The sequence below is a fragment of the Pseudochaenichthys georgianus genome, chromosome 14 (genome assembly GCF_902827115.2).
Source record: "Pseudochaenichthys georgianus chromosome 14, fPseGeo1.2, whole genome shotgun sequence".
In the NCBI taxonomy this organism is placed as follows: Eukaryota; Metazoa; Chordata; class Actinopteri; order Perciformes; family Channichthyidae; genus Pseudochaenichthys; species Pseudochaenichthys georgianus.
This window is the reverse complement of record NC_047516.1, coordinates 29,192,632-29,214,839: the sequence shown is the minus strand read 5'-3', so window position 1 is coordinate 29,214,839 and position 22,208 is coordinate 29,192,632. Positions and strand designations below refer to the sequence as shown.

At 39.8% G+C, this 22,208-nt stretch overlaps 1 protein-coding gene across 2 annotated transcripts in view; it reads right to left on the bottom strand.

Moving 5' to 3' along the window:
* Positions 1–14,239, bottom strand: part of gabra3 (gamma-aminobutyric acid type A receptor subunit alpha3) — a 175,453-nt gene extending 161,214 nt beyond the window's left edge. For both annotated transcript variants that reach the window (XM_034099567.1, XM_034099568.1), the window contains exon 1: positions 13,867–14,239. The gene's annotated coding sequence lies outside the window, so the exon portion shown is untranslated. The remainder of the gene's footprint in view (positions 1–13,866) is intronic.
* Between the last annotated feature and the right edge of the window lie 7,969 nt (positions 14,240–22,208).

Sequence of the window (22,208 nt, the reverse complement as noted above, 5' to 3'; positions counted from 1 at the left end):
ACACAAACATACACAACGAAACCATTTAAAAGCTGGAAATATATACATGGGATGTGACTATGATAATGTGAAAGTTTGATTGAGGTAGCATGGGATTTCATTCTGATAAGGCAAAAGTGTTATTATAAATATAATACAAATATATATATATATACACATTATGTACAAAAATCTGTTTTTTTTGTCTTTATCTGTGCCACGCTTCAAAGCGGTTTCTGTCAACTATACGACACAGAGGGCAACATCACAGATTCCTCCTCCTCCATGTCAAAAAACAAGCTTAAAGCTTGACTCACGTTCAGAGTTCTCTTCATCATAGTTGAGTCTTCAAAACTCTAAATCTATCTAACTATATCTACATTTTCAATGTTTGTTTGTCACTTTACTTCAATCGCAGTCTCCCGCAGCCTCTCTTCGTCTCCCGCAGCCTGTCTTCGTATATCTTCGTCTCTCTCCATTTCCCGCCGTCTCTCTTCGGTTCCCGCTGTCCCTCTTCGTCTCTTTTCGTCTCGTTTCGTATCACTCCGTTTACCTCACCCCTTCCTGGTAAATACATCCTGTTGAGCAGAATCTACAGTTTCCAGTATTTTCCGTTTCGTAAAATGATAAAATACGGCGAAAATATTAAAATATGTGCTTCCATTATTCATACTTCTGAAATATATCTGTATTAACTTTATATCATCGTATGTCCGTGTTTATTGGGTATTTTTGCATGAAACAAAGACTGGCATATAGTTTCGAGCCAGTACTTTCGACAGAAATACACATATACATCCTGTTGAGCAGGATCTACAGTTTCCAGTATTTTCCGTTTCGTAAAATGATCAAATATGGCGAAGATATTCAAATATGTGCTTCCATATTTCATACTTTTGAAATGTATTAACTTTATATCACGGTATCTCCGTGTTTACTGGGTCTTTTTGCATGAATCAAAGACTGGGATATACAGTAGTTTCAAGCCAGCACTTTCGACAGAAACACACGGCAATGTTGTCCGGACTGTTGTTTTTATGCGGCACCGGCTTGAACAGGTTATGTGATCTGATCACGCCGGCGTGACGGTCGACTCCAAAGGGTTAATATTAAATACATATAAGTATTTTTACAACTTGTATTTAGAAATACTCTGTTGTAATTATTGATGCATACATGTGTTCATCCATTTAATGTGGCATCTGCTATAATGGGGTTAATGTATGATATTACTTAATAATACAATACATTATAATATATGATATGATAATTACATTTTAGTTTTATTCATTTCTTATTTCATAGTTTCTCATTATTATTATTATTTTTTATCGCTCATCTTATTTTTGATTTTATTAATCTGTGTGAATCTGTGCTGTCCTGTTTTTCACTCTCACCCTGTTGCTGTTTGAACTACTGAATTTCCCCACGGGATTAATAAAGGTCCATCTTATCTTATCTTAATGTATAAATTGATTTACTTCAATCTACTGTACAATATTACAGGAAATATACTGCATAAAGCAAACTATATACTTTATTTGATCTAAAATATTGATGTTTCTACAACACCCATTGTGTATTTTGTGAATGAAGCGCCATCTCATGGTTAAATCCTGTAATTGAACAAATGGGGAAATTGGGCAACGCCCTCTAGCAATTTGGCAACACCCCCAGCCACTGGCATCCGCTGGGCTTTTGACTGGGACACACCCTTTTGAGTCTGATCTGGAGTGCTACATCTGTATAGGGGGTGATTTCCCCTGACGTTGACGTCAAGATCACCAGCCAATCAGGATTGGCGTAATGAGATTGATGCTTCTGTTTGCTCCGCGATGAGGCGCATCCCATAGTGAGACATCTCACTTCATGTTACTCTGAGTACTGGGGTTACGTAAGTAACCTATAGACTCTGTTGCTCCTTTGAAAAAGAAGAAAATAAAACAACATAGATTAGCTCGATGGCATAATGCCGAAACCCGCAACATAAAGCAAAAGTCGAGACAACTTGAAAATATATGGCGTTCCACTAAACTTGAAGAATCTCATTTAATTTGGCATATTACTCTCAATGAATATAAGAAAGCACTGCGTAAAGCGAGAGCAGCCTACTGCTCTTCATTAATAGATGAGAATAAGAATAATGCAAGATTTCTTTTCAGCACTGTAGCCAGGCTGACAGAGAGCCACAGCCAGATTGAGCCTTCTATTCCCATAGCACTCAGTAGTAATGATTTGATGTGCTTTTTTAACGATAAAATTGTTACTCTTATAAACAAAATGAATGACCTCTTGCCTTTGACCAGTATAGTGTTATCAACAGCTCCCGGAAACCTAAGTTCTAATATTACACTAGATAGTAAACTAGAATGCTTTTCAGCCATAAACCTTGAACAATTAAATTCAATGATTCTCTCTTCTAAACCATCAACGTGTATCTTAGACCCAATTCCAACTAAGCTGTTGAAGGAAGTTTTTCCATTAATTAGCACTTCTTTATTAAATATTATGAATATGTCTTTATTATCAGGCTATATTCCACAATCATTCAAAGTAGCAGTGATAAAACCGCTTCTTAAAAAGCACAACCTCGATCCAGAGGTTTTAGCCAACTATAGACCTATTTCTAATCTTCCGTTCCGCTCAAAAGGTATTGAGAAAGCGGTCGCAAAACAGTTGTGTGATTACTTAAAAAACAATGATTTATTTGAAGATTTTCAGTCTGGCTTTAGAACACATCATAGCACAGAGACAGCTCTGGTTAAAGTCACAAATGACATTCTAATAGCCTCAGACAAGGGACTTGTCTCTATTCTTTTGTTTGCTCGATCTCAGTGCTGCATTTAATACTATCGACCATGATATCCTATTGCAAAGATTAGAGCACTTAGTTGGCATACAGGGAACTGCTTTAGACTGGTTTAGGTCCTATCTATCTGAACGCTCTCAGTTTGTACGTGTCAACGATGAATCTTCCACGCAAACCAAAGTTAGCCATGGAGTGCCACAGGGCTCAGTGCTCGGACCTATTTTGTTCACATTATACAGTATATGCTTCCGTTAGGCAATATTATAAGGAATCATTCTGTACATTTTCATTGTTATGCGGATGATAGTCAACTATATTTATCCATCAAGCCTGATGAAACCAATCATCTAAATAAAATTCAAGACTGCCTCAAGGACTTAAAAACGTGAATGACCTTAAACAAATTATCTAAAGATATACTAACTACGGATGGCATTAATTTGGCCTCCAGTGAGACTGTAAGGAATCTTGGTGTTATATTTGATCAGGATTTATCCCTTAGCGCCCACATAAAATCAATTTTAAGGACCGCCTACTTCCATCTACGTAACTTTGCAAAAATCAGGCATATCTTGCCTCAAAACGATGCAGAGAAACTAGTCCATGCATTTGTTACTTCAAGGCTGGATTATTGTAACTCCTTATTATCAGGGAGTACCAAGAAGTCAGCCAAGTCGCTTCAGCTGATTCAAAATGCTGCAGCTCGTGTACTAACCAGAGTTAGGAAAAGGGACCACATTACTCCTGTTCTGGCTGCCTTACACTGGCTCCCTATAGAACACAGGATAGAATTACAAATTATTCTTCTCGCCTACAAAGCTCTTAATGGGCAGGCGCCATCTTACCTTAAATAACTCATTATACCCTACTGTCCTACTAGGGCATTGCGTTCCAAGAATGCAGGGTTGTTGGTTGTTCCTAGAGTCTCTAAAAGTACAATGGGAGCCAGAGCCTTTTCTTATCAAGCTCCACATTTGTGGAATCAGCTTCCAGTTTGTGTTTGGGCGGCAGACAGCCTATCCGTTTTTAAGAGTACGCTTAAGACCTTCCTTTTTGATAAAGCTTATAGTTAGGGCTGATTAGATTCAGCCCCTAGTTTTGCTGATATAGGCTTAGTTTGTCGGGGGACATCTTACTTCTTCCTTCTCTCTGTCTATACCTGTGTACTCTCATGTTCCGATTAACCCAGATTCCCCAAATGTCTTTCTTTTTGGTGTCTATATACGCCGGGATCCGGAGTCATGGATGATCCTGCGGTCCTGTGTCCTGGATCGCGAGTCCTGGATCGCGAGTCGTGGCTGTGGTCCTGGATCATAGGTCCTGGATGGATATCCTCGTAGATTCATCTTCTTATTATACACACATGCATTTCCAAACATTTCGACTACCTATGTTGTAAATGTATTATCTTTTCAATTTACACACAGCATCTATTGCACGTCTGTCCGTCCTGGGAGAGGGATCCCTCCTCTGTTGCTCTCCCTGAGGTTTCTCCCATGTTTACCTTTAAACTGTGGGTTTTCTCCGGAAGTTTTTCCTTGTACGATGTGAGGGTCTAAGGACAGAGGGTGTCGTACTGTCATACTGATATTCTGTACACACTGTGAAGTCCACTGAGACAAATGTAACATTTGTGATATTGAGCTATATAAATAAACATTGATTGATTGATTGATTGATTGATTGATTGATTGATTGATTGATTGATTGATTGATTGATTGGTTGATCATTGTTTCTAATTTTTCAAAACAAAACAGTTTCAGTCTTTTCTTTTGGGATTTTGACTTTTATTTGCATAAACAATGAATGGAATGATTTTCACATTGTATTTTTTTTATATTTAAAAAAAAATGTGTAGACCAAATGTATACAAAAAAGCTGAAACTTAATCAATAATGAAAATAAATATTGGTTGCAGTCCAAAGCAAAAACACATTTGCAATCATGAGTTGTGTCCCACAACATCATCATATCATCTCAGTTTGATTCCACTCAAACAAAGGTCATTATATTTTCCCATTACGCTCCAACCATCCAATTACATGCATTTGAAGCAGGACTGGGGAACGTCCTCCAGGGTACCATGTGACAGGTTGTCCAGGAGACACAGCTGCACATCATTTGTCCTCTCAGAGAGCTGTATTCACATTATTGGCAGGAAGTCAAACTCGTTCAGGGTGCATGTCAGAGGCCGAAAAAGTGTTCCCCTCGCCTGTTTGTGATGTTCATGGACACCCATCAAGGCAAAACTGGGCTCTGACTGTCAGTGGCCTTAGGCTGCCATCCCTTCTGATAAAAACAAAAACAATTGACTGGTATTTGTAGCTAGGGTTGTCCAGCGAACGGATACTTCTTTATACAGTCTATGCCAACATTCAATACATTTTCATCGTTGGTAATGGTTAACAATAACAGTGCTTCTACATACTGTATATTAGGAGGATTTGGAAAAACTTGTCCATGCTTTTATCTTCAGTAGACTCGACTACTGTAATGGTGTCTTTACAGTTCTCACTAAAAAATCTATTAGGAAGCTGCAGCTGATTCAGAACGCTGCTGCTCGAGTCCTCACTAACACTAAGAAAGTGGATCACATCACTGTTCTGAAGTCTTTACACTGGCTTCCTGTGTGTCAAAGAATAGATTTCAAAATACTGCTGCTGGTTTATAAAGCACTGAATGGTTTAGGCCCAAAATACATTTCTGATCTTCTGCTAAATTATGAACCATCCAGATCTCTCAGGTCTTCAGGGACTGGTCAGCTTTCTGTCTCCAGAGTCAGAACTAAACATGGTAAAGCAGCGTTCAGTTATTATGCTCCAAATATCTGGAAAAACTCCCAGAAACATGGAGGTCCGCTACAACTCTGACTACTTTTAAATCCAGGCTGAAGACTTTTCTTTTTGTCGCTGCTTTTAATTGAAACTGAGCCGTTGTGTTCATCAGTAAAGTGGAACTTCTGTGTGAACTATTCATATCTTAAACTGCACTGTAACTTTTTGTTCATGTACTTTTTATTCATGTACTTTTTATCCATGTATTTTTTCTTTAAATGTTTCTTTTATTATCTTTTCTTTTTAATGACTGTTTTTAAATGCCTTCATTTGTGTAAAGCACCTTGAATTGCCTTGTGTTGAAAGGTGCTATATAAATAAACTTGTCTTGCCCTTGCCTTGCCTTATATGCATTGCAATGCATTCATTCACTCTTGTCGTTTTTGTTGAAAGATTGATAAACACTGTTAGTTGTAGATGTTTTCACAGCAATCTAGTAAATATATATGAGAGGGAAGTACGACCTGTTTAACTTCCTAACAAAAACCTGTATGGAAAACGCTATAAAGAAAGAACATTACAGGATTTATTATTTTGATTTGGTTTTTTCGCCGTGGTAGCAAATTAGGTTTCAGGAATTACGATTATGGCTTGCAACAATTACGAAAACAACGTAATCGAAATAAAACGATTATCTTTGTATTATTACTTTTTTTTTAGTTAATTTTGTTTTAATTATTTTTTCAGTTGAATTATACTTAAAGTTCAGGGTAATCAACTGTTAAAAACATACTGTTCAAAAAAAATTCTCCAATAAATTGATGCTTTCAAAGTAAATGGATAATCGTTTTTTATAATCGTGATATCAATTATTGACCCAAATAATCGAGATTATGATTTTTGCCATAATCGAGCAGCCCTACAGTAATTGGTAATGGTATCGACGACTTCATTTTTAGTAATGTGACATCCTCATCTGTAGCTGTAGTGCGATAGTCTTTCTGCAGAATACCTTGTTACACTCTCATGCTTATATTCTCCTCTTTAACTAACACTCATTAGGAGATGGATACAGATATTTTCAGGAGATGGGAACTCATGCACGGCCCCGGCTTTAGTACCAAATGATTGAATCATTATTCATAGGTATGCCCCATAGCAGTTGTAAATATGTTACTGTCTGCAGCTGCTGTTAGTGCATAAGAGTCATGTCTGTAGAGTACATTTTCAAGCAATACATAATGTTAATAAAAGCTCCTCTGCAAGGCTGGTTACACCCAGGTAAACCTCCTTTATGTGAATGCTATTTTGTAGATGGATATTAAGTCGATGCTCTTTAAGGGTCTTTCAAAAGCAGAACTGTCTGGCGATAAAGGTGCTTTAAGGGTCCGACCATTTGTGAAAACCACTTCCTAGTGTTATTGTTATTACAATTCGCACTGTAAAATAAGATTTTGAATGACGTCTTTGTAAAATGTTTAGCACTTACAATGTCTAATCCAAAACTGCAATGCCTTCTTTACCTGTCTTAACCATGACAATGCTGTAACGTGGTGAACAAGCTGCAAGGAGGATTAAATCCAATGCAAAGAGACAGGTCTTCATCTCTCCTGTTTGGGCATCTTTCACTGGATGTCTGTCTCTCATTGATTTTTAGAGCTGCTAATGTTTTTTAGTCTTTGAATGACATGGCACCAACCTGACTTTGAACTTGAGAGCCTCTCTGTGACAAAGATCCTCAAACAGAAGTCGCCTGTGTCAAGGTGAAAGACTAAAGGTGTCCATGTTGTTGCTGTCTGGACCCCTCAGCTCAGGAACAAGCCTCCAGCATAGTAGCATTGCAATTAAGGCCTTTTTAACATCTTTGATGTTTACTCTTCCTGCCTCCCTGCAGCCTCATCTCGGTGTTTAGCATTTGTTATCCCCATGACTACCTCTGTTTGTTGAGGCATTCAGGTTAGTCAGTCATTATAACCTTGACTAACACATTTCCTGTGGCAAATGCAGACAATCTGATAGTTATTGTTCTTGACAGCGATAGCTTATGCTTTAATTTAAACTGTAAAATCCCCTTGTGCATTTCAAAGATACATTTCAACAGCAATCATCACACCTACATCGTATTGGAGCATGGCAATGCAAGGATGATGTAAAACCATCTCTGTGAGAGGCATTTTCCTGTGCTTTACTTTGTGCAATAAAGAGTAGGCTGAGACAGCATGAGGGTGGCCAAACGCTATACACACATTAACATCCCACAATCATCTGCCAGCCTGTGATAACAGAGAATAATGATACGGTGGCCTCTGTAGGCAGTTTACCTATAAGGAAGGGAGCGGTATGTGCAGAAATGTGCGTTCAGTAAGATGGAGTTACATAAGGAAATTGCAGTCCCCTGCTTAGGCCTCGCCATCAAACAATGTACATTGACCTTTCTGTATGACGGTGTGATGAAGAGCTCTAAACATGGCATGAACTGTGGACTTCTGCACAGGCAGGCACTCACTGTACTGTCCATAGATTATATAGTGTTGGGACTTGGGAGATGTTGCTGTGTGGGTTGTTTGTTTTATCAGTTCATTTAGTTGCCTTTTCAGATCCATTAGACATCAATCTCTTTTTCTTATCCATCAAAAACAAAGTTAAAGATGAATTGTACTGTCCAATCTGATGTTGTGACAGCCCTCACTATAACTTGCCATCATTTGTATTCATTTGCTTTCTGTATTGATTGTTTGATCCACAATCACAATATACTGAAATAAAATCAGTATCATACATATCTTAAGCTCAGGATAACATTTAGAAATAGCTGGTTTAAAAAAAAGTTATTATCCTATAAAAAAACACGAGCAGCAAATTGTGACAAGTTTGAAGCATGGATTGGAAGGACTTTCTGCCAGACCTTTTTTTATGTTGCAATATTTGTTGAGCTCTACTTTGACTTTCCACTGCCTCTCAGTCTTTTGTATCTCAAGGTTTTTGATTGTCGCCAAAGTATTATCTTGAGGCCAATGCCATCTTCTGATATAAATAGAAGTGATATAAAATGCTTTTTCACCTCCACGTTTTGACCAATATGTTGAGAACACACACAATCTAATCAGGATTCATTGATACTTTGAAAACAGGATCACACACATCATATTCAGTGTTTTTTCTTTTGATTATATATCGTAAAGCCTGCACTTACTGTAGCTGTCTCAGAATAACCACAAAAACGTGTGTTCTCTTCTCCGTCTCACTGGGTGCATTATATTTTGACATCCTGCTCAGTTTCACAATAGTAAAAATGATCAGTGTCAAAGTTGGTTAACCCCTCAGGACGCATAATTTAATCGGGTCCATTAAAAAAAAAAAGTAAAGACAATTAAAGCTCCTCTCTCTTCTCACAGAAAGCCCTCCAGTTCCCAATAATCCTCTCTCCATATCTCCGGCCAAAAACACCAGGTTACCGAGGCAACAGCTGAGGGCAACTTGTTTTTTGTAGTGTTCTGTGACAAAGTGCGATCACCATTCGAATTGAAATCGAGGTAAACCTGTGACCAAGATGGTCAGCGTGATGTGTGGGTGCAGAATAATGGCAGTTTCTTTTTTATTTAGAGTGGGGGTTGCGATTATGCAACCATGGAAGGTTTAATTGTCTATTCCTGTGTGCCTGCAGCCTCAGTCACACCAGAACGTGTGCCACCATTCCCCTCTGCACAAATCACAGTTGACTGCAATTTGTACCATGCACCTTGATTCATAATATATGCCCCCCACTGTCTTTGCCAACAACCTTCAAGCTCTTTTTCTAAGCTTATCTGGATCAGGAACAAAATCTTGCAACTCACTCATTGACTTAAAGCCTAAGATACCTCTTGGTCCTCTGCCAACTTGGATCAAAAGACCAATATTTAATGCTTTTCTGTGCCGGTCGATCAAATTAATGCACATTATTCACTGAACAAACAACATTCCGAGCAGTTGTGTAGCTTTAAGTACAGCTGTTGGCTTTCTTCAGCACCATTTGAGGTCTTGAATGTGTATAATCAAACAACCTCAGACATTTTAAGGAGTTTCTCAGGGTCCGCTGACATTCCGCCAATTCACTCCATCATGATGCGACCCTTTACGGTCCCAGATCAGATTAGGACATTTTGACTGTAAACACCAAAGGTCAAAGTTCAACCCTGAAAGAAGGTTAGAGTTAGAGATGTATATCGTTGACTTTTTACGATGCCGATACCGATAGCACTGAACGATACCGATACTCGACCGATACATATCGTGATACTTTCATGTTGCATAAGGGAAACATTTAATCATCCCGCAATTACTCCCATGAAGCGCTTTATGATATAGTTAACATGTCAAATGAATATTAAAATTAATTGTGGGACTTCAACCTTTTAGTACTGAACAAACAATGAAACACACGTTTGTCAACACGGGCTTGAAGACTGTACATTCCTGTACTCCGATTTTATGTGACAGTAGCAAATGTTTTGAGATGTTCGCTGTGTTGCCGCCTTTCCCAGAAATAAACTTCTTGCAGTGGTTACAGACCCCACCATACAGACCCCACCATTCAGACTGGCAGTCATATGCAGCCACACTTTAGATGTCCGTGCCGACATCGAGCTAATGAAAAAACGAAAGCTAACCGAAATGCTCAGATGTTCGGGAGGAAGGTGAAGGGCGTTGCTTGACAATCAAGCCAATCACTGAAGCCTTTGCAAGACGCGCAATCTGATTGGCTGGCGGTTTGAGCGCGAGTTTAAGGATATATTGCCTCAATTTATAAAATAAAAAAATAATAAATTTGAGTATCGAAAACCGGATCTGATTTCTGTACAGTATACCGTAGCCAACAGTAACCGGTATTTTGGTAATACCGTGAACCGGTATGCACCCCTAGGAAGAGTAGGAGAAAATAAGCAGGTACAAGGTAGCATTGTGTTCTCAACAACCTACAGTTGCATACGGATTCAAAAAGGAACACATGACTCTTGACAGCATGTACATTTAACAGAGGCTCTAATCTGAAAGGCTTAAATGGAATTCCAGTTCTGATTCATTCTTTCTTGCTCTTCTTCTTTGCAGAACATGTACAGTGAGGGTGATTACCTCCTCCATTCTTTCTGCAAACGTGTGAGAAACAAAAGGTGAACATCTGCGCCGAAAATGGATCCTGAGCAGGTATTGTTAAGTGATGAATGTTAAGGATTCCTTTAGAGGAGAATATGTAAAACTGTTGCACAAATGTCTTTGTTTTGAAAAGACCAGCCGGTTGTAGTTAAATAAAACAATAAACGCATATATTACAGATCTTATCTCAAGGATATTTTCATCTGTGCTACTGTGGCCACTCCAACAGTGTTTCATCAAACGATCATCAGCGATTAGCTCTGAGCATAACGTACTTGTTGAAAATGTTTTATGCAGTCTTGGCAAGCCGGTTTAGCAGCTAAATCTCCGAGATGTGCTTTCACACAAAATCGCTCTTGTGAAAAGACTTCCACGGAAATACAGTAGTACGACTTGTGTGTTGGTGGAGCTTTCCCGTTACAAATTACAGATACGAGGGAGAGAATTTGCACATGATTAAGATCAGTGACAATGAGAGAAATGATCGTAAATCATTAGGCGCCTGGAGGCAACATTATTCCTGTGTGAGTGGAGCTTCCGTGATTAATCTCCCGCCTCCCCTGCACATAAACGGGGAAATGATGGTAGATCAGAGAGCCAGAGAATGAGTGAGGTGGGTACAACTCTTGAAAGCAGAGAATATGCACGAGTAATTTTGGGGTGATCCGAAAGCACTCAACAACATTAAAATATTCAATTTCTCCACTTCCTCCTACAAATTATCTTTGGTTGGGCTGGATAAGTGAAGTAAGTGTGTCTCCGGGTCTCTATTAACACAGCGTGGCCTCTCTTATTGTCCCGCCTTGTTCCACTTTTCATCATCTTTGCCCCTCGTGGAGCCACACTGTACATTTCCTCTGAAATATTCGTGGTCATGACTGAGAAGATAATGGCTGAGGCCTCAATATACTTACAGGGCTCTTGTGATTCCTTCCTATCATGTGTGATCATAATCACCATCAGACGGTGGTTTGATGGCGTAGTAGCCCCATGTCCACTTGAGCTGTGTGGTGGATCTCAGTGACGCCTCCAAAACAAGCTTCTTTTAAAACAGCAGTGGAGGGTAAGCTTATTATTTAGTATACTAATTTGGTTCCTCAAAATGTTGTTAACATTAATGCTAATTTATGGGCAGAATATTTGAGAGTGTGCTTTCCCCTTAGCACTCCAGGAGACATTAGCCTCGTTTATTTTGTAATCGCTCGAGATTCTTTGCATTTTACTGTACCATCATGCCTTACTCTGCCTCGAGGAACAATATGGAAATGGTAATCCTCGCAACAATTTGCTTCTATGCATGCTACCCGTTTCATTTGGCTGCCTCTGCATCCAATAAAAGCAATTACAAACACATCCTCCAATCACGACACTTCAGATGTTTGCAGCTTCACAATACAGTGAGTCGTAGAAGCACAACATATCCATCTGCAACTCTGGGAAAAAGATAACACCTCGCCTGAACAGAATCTGCTCTGCCTGACACATTCCCTGCTGGACAATAAATCTGAGTTTGCTTTTCTCCTTCTACCACGCAGCCATTTGCTGTGAGAAAAAAGGGTCTCGCCGCCGCGTATGTCTCAGCAGATGAAGAAACTGGCTGAGAAAAGTCATTTACTTGTGGTCACACTCATGAGTCCTGGGAGTCATCGCATTATGAGCCCTGTAGCGTGCAGATTGAGAGATATCAGCAGGGGGAGAAGGCTGCGAGGAGCTTCAGATGACTGTGCGTTACATCAAAAGAGAGGTATGGTAAATACATGAATATGTCATGTGCAGGGGAAGAACTCCTTCAAAAATGTGGCAGGAAAAAGGACAGAGCGAAGAGTGGGAAACAATCCTCAGGAGTGCAATACTTCTTAAAACCTGGATCTGGATGACAGAGAAGGTTGAAATGCAGAAAACCTATGAAGCTAATATGCAGAACAAACAGGTTTGTTTGTGTACAGCCTGTCTGGAAAAGCGCCAATTACTGTTCCACACTGTGCACACAGATGCATCACAAATAACAAGTTTTGAGAGAAATCCTTCTCCAGCTCATGGGTGGAAACCATTTGCTGCCCACACACACTTTTTGGGCTGCAAACAAACAGAACAACAACAGTAGTTCCGAGTGTGTTTTGTTTGTGCTGACCCAATTTAACTTGATATTTTCAAGGGGCGGATTTGCTTATGCAGCTGGTTTTGTTATTGAAACATCATTGCAATTTGACATTTCTGCATATGTGCCCATTAACCCCTTGCATAGCATGCATGGTCACCACAGGGAGGAGGGGTGAGGGGATGGAAGGAAGAGAGTGGTGGGTGGAAACACACAAACACACATACAGATTTAGGAGGGATTATATATTTGTTTTAATGAGGCAGACTGATGCTTCCCTATTTTATGCTTCAGCAAAACAAAGCTCGAGTTTAATCATTTTTTCTGTCGTTATGAAATGTATTATCTGTTTTTCAGTTAAACTTGTGAATTTGGAAACACACGCTGTATTTTTGTATTTAAAAGTGAGTGTCCGTGGGTATTTTTCTGTATGTGTGTGGGGGGGGGGGGGGGGGAGAGACGCACCAAACTGGCAGACCCTGCGCTGTAATGGCTTTTTGTTCCAAGGTTAAGTTAGCCTCTGCTCAACAGTGTTGTCAATGGTTGCGGCAGCTTGTGTTTGACGGGATTTTGCGCACGCTGGGTCAACGAGCACGAGGGCTTGAGTCAAGCATGTGCGGATTTATTTATGAAGAGGGAAAAAAAACGTTCCGCGCGCCGTCGTTTAATTGGCCATCAAGGGAAAGTAACATCAGTGTCGCATTGTGGAGCCATTTGACTGTCCTGAGATGTCAAGCCATTTAAACAACGCCTTTGTCTCAACTGCACGCACACAAACACGCACACAAAAAAGCCCCACATGTGTTGCTTTTCACTGCCCATAACAGCACTTATTTCCCGGAGCACCTCTATCATACAGCATGCAGCGCCGCATCCCTTCCACATGCGAGGGAGACCTGTTAAACCATCACTTACACTGCGGTAGCCTCACACAAACAGCAGTTGTTGCATGTGAATGAAACATTGTCATGGAGCCCGTTTCCAATCATCCCCGACTACAATGTTTGCAGCGACATGTGCGTAACCCATAATAAACACCGATAAGCATTTAAAGAAATAATAATAAGCTCACCAGCAGATATAAAGGGATGTGTTCTAGCTGTTTCTTCTCTCCCGACTGGCTTTCCTCGGAGTTAATGAGCTTTTCTCTCTCAGCTGTTATTGTCCACTGTTTTTTGGTTGTTTTTTTCTTTCTTTTTCTCCAGCGGTGAAACAATAAGCCGAAATCGCGGTCCTCTCGCAAAGCTCTGCCCTCTTCAAACTAACCTTCCCGCCCCCTCCGTCTATCCATCTCAGATTGGTGCTGGTCAGGAGGGGCAAACCCTGAACCCGGGGGCTGCTTTAGAGGCGGTGATCTGTCACTCGCGGATCAATGCCCACATGGACATGAGGTGGACGTTTGCGCAAAGGGCTCACTCTTTACCGACCAGCTTGTCACTGATGCTCTCGACAGCTGGAGGGAACTCTTTTTTTTCTTTCTTCTCACCACCCCCCCCCCCACTCCCCACCTCCTCTCTCTCTCCTTTTGCACAAAAACCCTCCCAGGCGAGATACAGCAGTGAGTGGGCCCACTTATTCTGTGGGCTCCGCGCGGTGCCAGGACTGACGCAGGTGCCCAAGGTCCATCCGCGGCTGACAGTTGCCGCTGCCTCTGACAGTGATATAGCAACCTCATGTGAGTCATTGCAGTGGGAGGAAAAGGGAGCAGATCATTCCCCACTCTGTGACCTTGGGTTGGTGTGTGGTCTGATCAGAGGGAACTGGGTAAAAGCAAGTAAGGAGAAAGAAGAATTAGACATCTCTCCATCAAGCCATCAGAAGGTGCCCTTATGCAAAAGCATGTAAAGGCACCTCTCACCCCTGTTCAATGCAGCGGTAAATAGTACAACAGTGTGCCGGCACTGTGCCAACTCCCAGGCAGTTTCTGACCTGATTTTGTTCTCTGTGATACAAACATTTAAATATATTACTACTGGCAGAATTGGACAAATGAGTGACCTCTCACTCACATTTCAGTCACATTTCAAATGAAAAATTAAAGCTGCCATGGATGTCGATAATTACCTCTGCCATGTTTCCTTGTCTGTCAACAGGATTACGGAAAAACGACTGGACCAATTGTAATGTAACTTGGTGGAAGGTTTAAGCATGGGCATAGAAAGAACGTATTACATTTTGGAGCACATTGTAATCACATGCTGGATGTAAGGTTCATTTTCCTTAACATTGTATTAGGGGATTAGTGCTGCATTCACATGCATGTTGGAATAATCAGACACTGATTTGCGAGCTGTGAAAATTCACATGAATGCCCATTATGTCGGAACAGAAAGTCAACGAAAGATAATACCTTTTTCGAGCTCACCTAAACCATTTGCAGTGCTTCTCATGTCAAAAAGCAAAAACATTCTGAACTATAATTTTTTTTAAAAAGACCTCCAAAGATTCTTCTCTCTAGCTTCTATGCTGTCTCTAATTTACGACTGAAGCTAAAGTCAGAAGAACAGATTCCCAACTCAGAAAGGAACTATCCAAGAGCACAATAATGCAGCATTTACCTTTAATGTGTTCCATTTAATATAACTTTTTATTGATTCTGGCCATGGTACTACAAAATAAAAAAGAGAAATTCATTTCACAATTCCCCAGTTTTACATTACTGTAGTGCAAATCGGCTTTAAAGTGGTCGTTGTATACTGATGCTTAAAATGATACTTATCTTTATTGCTGAAGATCATTTGCAACATGATTACCTTTTGGTATCTAATAATCTAATCCTCACTCCTTATTTGTTTGCTAACCATGCAACATATCCTATTTAATTACCCTGCTGTATTTACGATATATTAGTTCACAGGTTGCTCTCATGGTATTATTTGGTTGAATAGTTCTCAGACAAGCATTCAATCAGAAAAAAGGTTGCCTGTTAACAGGAACGGCAATTGAGAGAAAGAGCATGCTGTGTGCTTAATAACAATTTAATAACATATATATCTTTGGAAATTAACATCAGAATGCTGTTCAAACTGCCCTTACATTTACAATATTGCTGTTAAATGTTACACAGTATTTGTGCTAATATATTCTCTGTGACTGGTACAGTAGTCCTTAAAATAGTGCTCCTTGGATGCTCATGAAGTCGGACTGCTTTAGAGAGTGCATGCTTAAACCAAATAAAGACTTAATGTTCATGAGTAATAGATGAGCAACTTTCGTAGCCAAGTCCTCTGAGATTTGAGTTATCATATCTGCTCAGCATAAACCTTGAGGTGACTTATAGTAACCTTTTGAGTTAATTTAACCATAGACAATAAAACAAAGGAGCAATTCCATGTTTTCAAACCAGAAGTTTTTTTTCAAGTGGTCATTGACACTTTTGTTTTGCTTTTATAATTGTTATGTAAATGTTGATAGCACAATGTATTGGTTCCCTATAAGCATTGTTTCGGCCTAAATTTACACACAAAAGAAAAGCTTCAACCTTTATAACAACAGGAAGAGGAGAGCATGTTTACCCAGTAGCATCAATCTAAGTTATTGCAGTTCCTTAGTAGAGCTAGGATATTTGGGAATTGGGGAACATAGGAGTAAATAGGAAAGTTTCGGGGGCCCTATTGTACTTTTTGGGTTTCCCCTTTTCTGTAATGTGCCATGTAGGTTTGTGTGCATGTAAATGGTCTGCAAAGGCTAAAATCCCAAAGTTCCCTCCAGAGGGAGTTTCTCTCCTGCACACTCCCCCCCTGCCTGAAACGCCTCCATTGGACTCCTTCAACCTGATCTCGCCAGAATGCGTGACTCCACCACGACTCCTTAACACCACAATGCGTGGTGGACTCACGAACTTTGTTACATTTGCGTGTCGGCACCACGCAAACAAGCCCAATGTAAAGTGAATGAGGCTCCTTTGTCGTGGTGCACACACGCATTTCTACAACGTCCTTCAGGGAGCTTTTATTCTATAAAACGTTTTTAAAATATACTTTATAGCTTGTAGTAACTCGCGGGAGGCTTCTTTTATTTTATTTGTATTCATAATAATTTTTATTTTTCGTCAGAATGTATTATGGTGCATTATTTACGATTTTTTGTTCTCAAAAAACAGTGCATTGTGTGTAATACAACTGGGATTTTTATTAAATTAGTTGCTATCTGCACTACTCATCGACTCAAAAACACCAGATTATCCTTGTTGATTACACAACATTGATTGGTTTAAATTGTGTGCAATGCTTTTGTATTTTCCCCCTTCGATTCGGAGAAACAAATATGTGTTCAGTTTAGGATGGCCGAAGACACTACACTACCCAGAATCCTCAGCTATCGTTTGGGACTCCACCATGTGCTTTGCTTGACAAACCCCGTGATTTGTCCTCAACCTCTGTGATTGGATGTTGGAGTGGCAGTGCGCGAAGTGTACGCTGAGCGACAAACAGCATTTTGAAATGGAATGAAACCCATCGACGCCACACTATTCAAAACAGGAATCGAACGTCTCCTACCCCCCCCCCCCCCCCCTATAGGTCACAGGCTCCTCCAACAGTGCAACACAATAAAACAGATACATAGAAAAAATAGTGCAAGTCAATACAAAAAGAAAATTAGTAAAATAGTAAAAAGTGAAATAGTGCAATAAGAGTCTATACAAGGGATTGGAATATGATATATTAAACAAATCATTTCTAAGTAGCAGCCAGATTAATGCTATGGATGTTATTTCAAAGTTCAGGTGTTTAATAGTTTTATGGCCTGTGGGATGAAACTGTCCCTGAGTCTGGTGGTTTTAGTCCGGATGTAAGATAAAATAAGATAAGAAAAGATGGTACTTTATTGATCCCAATTTGGGACATTGTTGTTGTTGCAGCAGCATAAAAGACAAGGCATTTTACAATAAAACAAAACCACAAATAAACAAGAATAGAAAAAAAAGAAAATAGAAAATATAGGCTACGTGTTGAAATAAAAAATATACATGTAGATATTATATATGCAAATATACATATTCAAAAATATATGACAATGGAATATGGAATATCAAATATTGAACAGATTATATATGTGTACAATGTACAGCGAGGTTGTATTAGAGAAACTATGGAGCAGAGAGTTCTCTTCCAGCCAGAGGTGATTTATTGTACAGAGTTATTGCAGTGGGCAGGAATGTGTTCCTGTATCGGTCCTTGTGACAGCGGAGCTGCAGCAGTCTGTTGGAGAAGGAGCTCCGTTGACTGTCCAGCTGCAGGTGGAGAGGATGGGTGGGTTATCCATCATGGACAACAGCCTGTTCAGTGTCCTCCTCTCCACCACAGCTTCAAAGGGGTCCAGCTTGATGCCGATGACAGACCCAGCTTTCCTGATCACTTTATTGATCCTGCTGGTGTCACCGGCTCTGATGCTGCCCCCCCCCAGCAGACCGCAGCAAAGAAGAGTGCACTGGCCACAACAGACTAGAAGATCTCCAGCATCTTGCTGCACACGTGGAAGGATCTCAGCTTCCTCAGAAAATAGAGTCTGTTCATCCCCTTCTTGTACACAGCGTCAGTATGAGGGCTTTCTTTAAGGTTAACCTGGTATTTTTACTCCACTACATTTATTTTAGTTACTTTACAGATTCTGATTAATGATGTGAAATATAAACAACCCTTAAAGCAGACTTTAGTTACACCTGAGTAAAATTCAGGGAAGGTGATTGTCAAGTGCCAACAATCAGGAGAGATATTTGATTGGAGGACTGGCTTATCTAAAGCCAGTTGAGTAGCACTTGAAATGTTTTTGCTCTATGAAGCCTGATGTAATTTATGATTCTGTTTTCTTCAAGGTTGTATTTTGTTGGTCGAACGCACTTATTGTAAGTCGCTTTGGATAAAAGCGTCAGCTAAATGCAATGTAATGTAATGTAATGATTGTTGGTGCTTGAGAAGACTACATATTTATCTGCAGATCCCTATAAAGTATATACATTACTCGTTATTCTCTACAAATTAATTAGTTAATTAAAAACTGTATATAATTGCTATTTTGGACATCCCTTTTCAAGATTTCAATATTACTCTAAACGTGTAATAACGTGCTTTAACCAGTAGGTGGTTTGGGTTAAAAAGCTGTCAAGTTTACAGTGTTAACAAAATAAAATATACTGCTGTTTCTGGTTTAGTTTACGACGGATATATTTAGTTATTGTTTTGATATTTGTAACACAAAAGCGATGGAAAAACCCCACAGCAACACAGAAAAGATAGTCTTAACATGAGTAGTTAATAAAAAACAATAATATCAAACAAATTATTACTACTAACTTTATTGTGAAATTAAAACAGAACGGTAAAAGAATAGTTTCCGGTCTATTTTGAGGCCAGATCTCTGTAGATAAAGAAAGAACTACGACAGATGTGTAATATTTACAATGCATTCATGTGATGACTTTCAAAGAGTAAAGCAAGCACTGCTGAATAAAGTATGATTTATCTTTTACGAAACGTTTTTTTTTCATATGGAATGCAGTTGGAGGTCAACCAATCACAGAGCTTGAGGCAACGAGGAACAATAGCTGAGGATTCTGGGTAGTGTAGTGTCTTCGGCAATCCTAAACTGAACAAATCTTTGTTTTTCCGAATCGAAGGGGAAAATTACAAAAGTATTGTACACAACTTAAACCAATCAATGTTGTGTAATTAACAAGGATAATCTGGTGTTTTTTAGTTGATGAGTCGTGCAGATATCACTGTGACATCAATCGACAGTAAGGATAATACTTACTTCCGGGGTAAAATTCTCCGTTATCCAATGGGAATGGATGCTCACATTGCTCTCCGTAATACAATAAAGGGGACATGATCAAATTGGAATATAATGTTCTTTTAAAAAACGTTAACTAAAGGGAACAATCTATTGGACACAGCTGAAGCTCTGGCCTTCCTTAAAAACTAACTCATTTAATAAAAATCACAGTTGTATTACACACAATGCACTGTTTTTTTAGAACAAAAAATCGTAACTAATGCAACATAATACATTCTGACGAAAAATAAAAATTATTATGAATACAAATAAAATAAAAGAAGCCTCCCGCGAGTTACTACAAGCTATAAAGTATATTTTAAAAACGTTTTATAGAATAAAAGCTCCCTGAAGGACGTTGTAGAAATGCGTGTGTGCACCACGACAAAGGAGCCTCATTCACTTTACATTGGGCTTGTTTGCGTGGTGCCGACACGCACATGTAACAAAGTTCGTGAGTCCACCACGCATTGTGGTGTTAAGGAGTCGTGGTGGAGTCACGCATTCTGGTGAGATCAGGTTGGACTCCTTTTACTTCCGTTACATAGTAACATAACACTTGTGCTTCTTGGCTAGCTCTCCAACACATTGTACGTGATAGTCAAAGGCACATGTGTCAAACTCAAGGCCCGGAGGCCAAATCAGGCCACTGGTGGATTTAATTTTGGCCCACAGGATAATTTCTAATTACTACTAGATCTGGCCCGCCGGTATATTGCACGCACACCTTCACGGTATGTCCACACAGCAGCGTTAAAACAATCTTCCAACGCTTCTGCCCATTCACTTTGAATGGGGTGACGTCACTTTGCCTCACTTTTCGCTGAACTGCATTGTGGGAAGCATGAAAAGCGGAGATTTCTAGGCATCTCAGGATTCAAAAGTTGAGCAATGTTCAACTTTTGAATCTTCTGAAGCTTTCGGTGGAAGCGTCAGCCAATCAAATCATATGCCAGTACAAGCTCTAGCCAATCAAACCGCTGCTTGTGTGTCAGGGGCGGGAGATTCATGTGATTGGTTGTTGGTCGAGCTTCAGACACGCCCGCCGGCACGCTTTTTCCAAAGCCTCTGTGTGGACGTACCGTCACTCAACCCTGAGGATTTCCTCAGCTCAGACCCTGACCCCAAACCTTGAAGAACTTGCACTCAAGATGAGATGCCAAGTATCTGCTTGAACTAGCATCCCAGAGCAGCAAACTGAGTTTAAATGGATGTTTCCATCTGCACTTTCTTTCTTGCGACAACAGGGCATGTTTGGTTTTTTCTTTGAGGGAAATAGTTTTTTTGAAGCTGTTAGAAAGAAGAAAGAAGAAATGACTCTGGAAAAGCTGCAGATAGAGCCATAAGAAATGAATGCAACTGATTATTTAATAATAATATATTTAATAATAATATATTTAATTTATATAGCGCTTCTCATCTGCCAAGACAAATCTTTAATGTTTAATGTTGTTTTTATAGGCAATTATTTAAGCTTTGTTAGTTCCAGGTTTAATATGTGCAATAAGTTCATTTCAATACGTTTTGCAATAAACATTGAACCAGTCCGGCCCACTGTGTATTTGAGTTTGACACCCCTGGGGGGAGAGACATCTCTAAGCGGATGACCAATCACAACAGATCCGGAGACCAATCAGAGCAGACTGCTCTGGTTTTAGACAGAGGGTGAAAAGAGGTGCTGCAGCACATGTATGAACAAAATAAAGAGCTTTTTGAACATTAAAGCATTTAAACATGTCACATTAGAGGCACAATATTATGCAACCTGGACATTTGCATAATATAAATGTGACACAGCTCAATGGGGCTGCTGTTAAAACCTTTGAACCTGCAATTTACCTTCCCTTTTCCATGTCCCTGTGACTTTAGTTTGAACTTCAAGACTTGACTGTTGACTGTTGACTATTGCATGGCTTTTATTGAAGCAAAAGTCAACTCACCTCCCTGTGAGGTCCACCCCGAGGTTTCTCATCCTCACCCCCATAATTGAGTTACCGTGGAGAGGTTTCCCCTCACTCTCACCGAGGGTATTGGTTGGCGGTGCTATTTTAATTCATCATTTTCATTTATTGTTTCTTTGTGAAGCCCTTTGAGACTCTAATTGTAATTAGAGGCTGTAATAAACTTGATTTGCTGTGAGCTCCTTTGGGCGAGGAGAGGGAGAGGCGTCGGCCAGCTCTGCCAAAGAGCCATGTGAGCCACGAACCAAAGAAAATTCATCCGTACTCCCCCAAAGCGAAATGGCACCCTGCCCCTATCATCAATGTCACCTGCTGCATCCTGGCTTATTTCTTTAAGTTATCTTCTTCTTTGTTTTAATGTGCAACCTCTTAGCACTATTGCAAATATGGCCAACTGAAAGCAAAGCATTTCACGCCACTTTTCTGTCTTACATTTATTTTTGTATATGTGGCTAAGCAGGAGCTCTACAATGAACAAACACGGTGTGCCATTTCCACACTTTCTACGCTTACCAAGTGCCTCATAGTTAGTTTCCTTTCAATAATTCCTTGAGCTTGCATAATCATGTCCTCAAGCTAATAATTATAAACTCTAGGAAAACTGACACTGAGGTATGTGTACGTCTTGGCTGCTTTTGTTAATTAGTCCCAGCTTGCGGACAAAGAATTGTTGGCTTTT